A 4,991-nucleotide genomic window follows, 5' to 3' on the forward strand; every position below is an offset into this window, starting at 1 on the left:
GGTTGCACTTGGTACCCCAGGATGTGCTTGGTCCCCCAGGCTGTGCTTGGTCCCCCAGGCTGTGCTTGGCCCCCTGGTTGCTCTTGGTCCCCCAGGGTGTGCTTGGTCCCCCTGGTTGCTCTTGGTCCCCCAGGCTGTGCTTGGTCCCCAGGCTGTGCTTGGTCCCCCTGGTTGCTCTTGGTCCCCCAGGCTGTGCTTGGTCCCCCAGGCTGTGCTTGGTCCCCCAGGCTGTGCTTAGTCCCCCTGGTTGCTCTTGGTCCCCCAGGCTGTGCTTGGTCCCCCAGGCTGTGCTTAGTCCCCCAGGCTGCGCTTGGTCCCCCAGGCTGTGCTTGGTCCCCCTGGTTGCTTTTGGTCCCCCAGGCTGTGCTTGGTCCCCCAGGCTGTGCTTGGTCCCCCAGGCTGTGCTTGGTCCCCCAGGCTGTGCTTGGTCCCCCTGGTTGCTCTTGGTCCCCAGGCTGTGCTTGGTCCCCCTGGTTGCTCTTGGTCCCCCAGGCTGTGCTTGGTCCCCGCTGTGCTTGGTCCCCCTGGTTGCTCTTGGTCCCCCTGGCTGTGCTTGCTACCCCTGGCTGTGCTTGGTCCCCCTGATTGCTCTTGGTACCCCAGGCTGTGCTTGGTCCCCGCTGTGCTTGGTCCCCCTGGTTGCTCTTGGTCCCCCTGGCTGTGCTTGGTACCCCTGGCTGTGCTTGGTCCCCCTGGTTGCTCTTGGTCCCCCAGGCTGTGCTTGGTCCCCCTGGTTGCTCTTGGTCCCCCAGGCTGTGCTTTGTACCCCTGGCTGTGCTTGGTCCCCCTGGTTGCTCTTCGTCCCCCAGGCTGTGCTTGGTCCCCCAGGCTGTGCTTGGTCCCCCTGGTTGCTCTTGGTCCCCTAGGCTGTGCTTGGTCCCCCAGGCTGTGCTTGGTCCCCCTGGTTGCTCTTGGTCCCCCTGGCTGTGCGTGGTACCCTGGCTGTGCTTGGTCCCCTTGGTTGCTCTTGGTCCCCCAGGATGTGCTTGGTCCCCCGGCTGTGCTTGGTCCCCCAGGCTGTGATTGGTCCCCCTGGTTGCTCTTGGTCCCCCAGGCTGTGCTTGGTCCCTCAGGCTGTGCTTGGTCCCCCTGGTTGCTCTTGGTCCCTCAGGCTGTGCTTGGTCCCCCGGGCTGTGCTTGGTCCCCCAGGCTGTGCTTGGTCCCCCTGGTTGCTCTTGGTCCCCCAGGCTGTGCTTGGTCCCTCAGACTGTGCTTGGTCCCCCAGGCTGTGCTTGTTCCCCCTGTTTGCTCTTGGTCCCCCAGGCTGTGCTTGGTCCCCCAGGCTGTGCTTGGTCCCCCCTGGTTGCTCTTGGTCCCCCAGGCTGTGCTTGGTCCCCAAGGCTGTGCTTGGTCCCCCTGGTTGCTCTTGGTCCCCCAGGCTGTGCTTGGTCCCCCAGGCTGTGCTTGGTCCCCTAGGCTGTGCTTGGTCCCCCTGGTTGCTCTTGGTCCCCCAGGCTGTGCTTGGTCCCCCAGGCTGTGCTTGGTCCCCCAGGCTGTGCTTGGTCCCCCTGGTTGCTCTTGGTCCCCCAGGCTGTGCTTGGTCCCCCAGGCTGTGCTTGGTCCCCCTGGTTGCTCTTGGTCCCCCAGGATGTGCTTGGTCCTCCAGGTTGTGCTTGGTCCCCCAGGCTGTGCTTGGTCCCCCAGGCTGTGTTTGGTCCCCCTGGTTGCTCTTGGTCCCCCAGGCTGTGCTTGGTCCCCCTGGTTGCTCTTGGTCCCCCAGGCTGTGCTTGGTCCCCCAGGCTGTGCTTGGTCCCCCAGGCTGCGCTTGGTCCCCCAGGCTGTGCTTGGTCCCCCAGGCTGTGCTTGGTCCCTCAGGCTGTGCTTGGTCCCCCTGGTTGCTCTTGGTCCCCCAGGCTGTGCTTGGTCCCCCGGGCTGTGCTTGGTCCCCCAGGCTGTGCTTGGTCCCCCTGGTTGCTCTTGGTCCCCCAGGCTGTGCTTGGTCCCTCAGACTGTGCTTGGTCCCCCAGGCTGTGCTTGGTCCCCCTGTTTGCTCTTGGTCCCCCAGGCTGTGCTTGGTCCCCCCCTGGTTGCTCTTGGTCCCCCAGGCTGTGTTTGGTCCCCCAGGCTGTGCTTTGTCCCCCAGGCTGTGTTTGGTCCCCCTGGTTGCTCTTGGTCCCCCAGGCTGTGCTTGGTCCCCCAGGCTGTGCTTGGTCCCCCAGGCTGTGCTTGGTCCCCCTGGTTGCTCTTGGTCCCCCATGCTGTGCTTGGTCCCCCAGGCTGTGCTTGGTCCCCCAGGCTGTGCTTGGTCCCCCTGGTTGCTCTTGGTCCCCCAGACTGTGCTTGGTCCCCCAGGCTGAGCTTGGTCCCCCTGGTTGCTCTTGGTCCCCCAGGCTGTGCTTGGTCCCCGCTGTGCTTGGACCCCCTGGTTGCTCTTGGTCCCCCTGGCTGTGCTTGGTACCCCTGGCTGTGCTTGGTCCCCCTGGCTGTGCTTGGTCTCTCTTGTTGCTCTTGGTCCCCCAGGCTGTGCTTGGTCCCCCAGGCTGTGCTTGGTCCCCCTGGTTGCTCTTGGTCCCCCAGGCTGTGCTTGGTCCCCCAGGCGGTGCTTGGTCCCCCTGGTTGCTCTTGGTCCCCCAGGCTGTGCTTGGTACCCCTGGCTGTGCTTGGTCCCCCTGGTTGCTCTTGGTCCCCCAGGCTGTGCTTAGTCCCCCAGGCTGTGCTTGGTCCCCCCAGGCTGTGCTTGGTCCCCTTGGTTGCTCTTGGTCCCCCAGGCTGTGCTTGGTCCCCCAGGCTGTGCTTGGTCCCCCAGGCTGTGCTTGGTCCCCATGGTTGCTCTTGGTCCCCCAGGCTGTGCTTGGTCCCCCAGGCTGTGCTTGCCCCCCCTGGCTCTGCTTGGTCACCCTGGTTGCTCTTGGTCCCCCAGGCTGTGCTTGGTCCCCCAGGCTGTGCTTGGTCCCCCTGGTTGCACTTGGTACCCCAGGATGTGCTTGGTCCCCCAGGCTGTGCTTGGTCCCCCAGGCTGTGCTTGGCCCCCTGGTTGCTCTTGGTCCCCCAGGGTGTGCTTGGTCCCCCTGGTTGCTCTTGGTCCCCCAGGCTGTGCTTGGTCCCCAGGCTGTGCTTGGTCCCCCTGGTTGCTCTTGGTCCCCCAGGCTGTGCTTGGTCCCCCAGGCTGTGCTTGGACCCCCAGGCTGTGCTTGGTCCACCAGGCTGTACTTGGTCCCCCAGGCTGTGCTTGGTCCCCATGGTTGCTCTTGGTCCCCCAGGCTGTGCTTGGTCCCCCAGGCTGTGCTTGGTCCCCCAGGCTGTGCTTGTTCCCCCTGGTTGCTCTTGGTCCCCCAGGCTGTGCTTGGTACCCCTGGCTGTGCTTGGTCCCCCTGGTTGCTCTTGGTCCCCCAGGATGTGCTTGGTCCCCCAGGCTGTGCTTGGTCCCCCAAGCTGTGCTTGGTCCCCCTGGTTGCTCTTGGTCCCCCAGGCAGTGCTTGGTCCCCCAGGCTGTGCTTGGTCCCCCAGGCTGTGCTTGGTCCCCCCAGGCTCTGCTTGGTCCCCCCAGGCTGTGCTTGGTCCCCCTGGTTGCTCCTGGTCCCCCAGGCTGTGCTTGGTCCCCCAGGCTGTGCTTGGTCCCCCAGGCTATGCTTGCCCCCCCCAGGCTGTGCTTGGTCCCCCTGGTTGCTCTTGGTCCCCCTGGCTGTGCGTGGTACCCTGGCTGTGCTTGGTCACCCTGGTTGCTCTTGGCCCCCAGGCTGTGCTTGGTCCCCCAGGCTGTGCTTGGTCCCCCTAGTTCCTCTTGGTCCCCCAGGCTGTGTTTGGTCCCTCAGGCTGTGCTTGGTCCCCCTGGTTGCTCTTGGTCCCCCAGGCTGTGCTTGGTACCCCTGGCTGTGCTTGGTCCCCCTAGTTGCTCTTGGTCCCCCAGGCTGTGCTTGGTACCCCTGGCTGTGCTTGGTCCCTCTGGTTGCTCTTGGTCCCCCAGGCTGTGCTTGGTCCCCCAGGCTGTGCTTGGTCCACCAGGCTGTGCTTGGTCCCCTTGGTTGCTCTTGGTCCCCCAGGCTGTGCTTGGTCCCCCAGTCTGTGCTTGGTCCCCCAGGCTATGCTTGGTCCCCCTGGTTGCTCTTGGTCCCCCAGGCTGTGCTTGGTCCCCCTGGTTGCTCTTGGTCCCCCAGGCTGTGCTTGGTCCCCAAAGCTGTGCTTGGTCCCCCAGGCTGTGCTTGGTCCCCCTGGTTGCTCTTGGTCCCCCAGGCTGTGCTTGGTCCCCTAGGCTGTGCTTGGTCCCCCTGGTTGCTCTTGGTCCCCCAGGCTCTGCTTGGTCCCCCAGGCTCTGCTTGGTCCGCCTGGTTGCTCTTGGTCCCCCAGGCTGTGCTTGGTCCCCCAGGCTGTGCTTGGTCCCCCTGGTTGCTCTTGGTCCCCCAGGATGTGCTTGGTCCCCCAGGCTGTGCTTGGTCCCCCAGGCTGTGCTTGGTCCCCCTGGTTGCTCTTGGTCCCCTAGGCTGTGCTTGGTCCCCCAGGCTGTGCTTGGTCTCCCAGGCTTTGCTTGGTCCCCCTGGTTGCTCTTGGTCCCCCAGGATGTGCTTGGTCCCCCAGGCTGTGCTTGCTCCCCCAGGCTGTGCTTGGTCCCCCTGGTTGCTCTTGGTCCCCCAGGCTGTGCTTGGCCCCCCTGGCTCTGCTTGGTCACCCTGGTTGCTCTTGGTCCCCCAGGATGTGCTTGGTCCCCCAGGCTGTGCTTGGTCCCCCAGGCTGTGCTTGGCCCCCTGGTTGCTCTTGGTCCCCCAGGGTGTGCTTGGTCCCCCTGGTTGCTCTTGGTCCCCCAGGCTGTGCTTGGTCCCCAGGCTGTGCTTGGTCCCCCTGGTTGCTCTTGGTCCCCCAGGCTGTGCTTGGTCCCCCAGGCTGTGCTTGGTCCCCCAGGCTGTGCTTAGTCCCCCTGGTTGCTCTTGGTCCCACAGGCTGTGCTTGGTCCCCCAGGCTGTGCTTAGTCCCCCAGGCTGCGCTTGGTCCCCCAGGCTGTGCTTGGTCCCCCTGGTTGCTTTTGGTCCCCCAGGCTGTGCTTGGTCCCCCAGGCTGTG

The sequence above is a fragment of the Lissotriton vulgaris genome, unplaced genomic scaffold (assembly GCF_964263255.1).
Source record: "Lissotriton vulgaris unplaced genomic scaffold, aLisVul1.2 SCAFFOLD_465, whole genome shotgun sequence".
NCBI classification, from domain to species: domain Eukaryota; kingdom Metazoa; phylum Chordata; class Amphibia; order Caudata; family Salamandridae; genus Lissotriton; species Lissotriton vulgaris.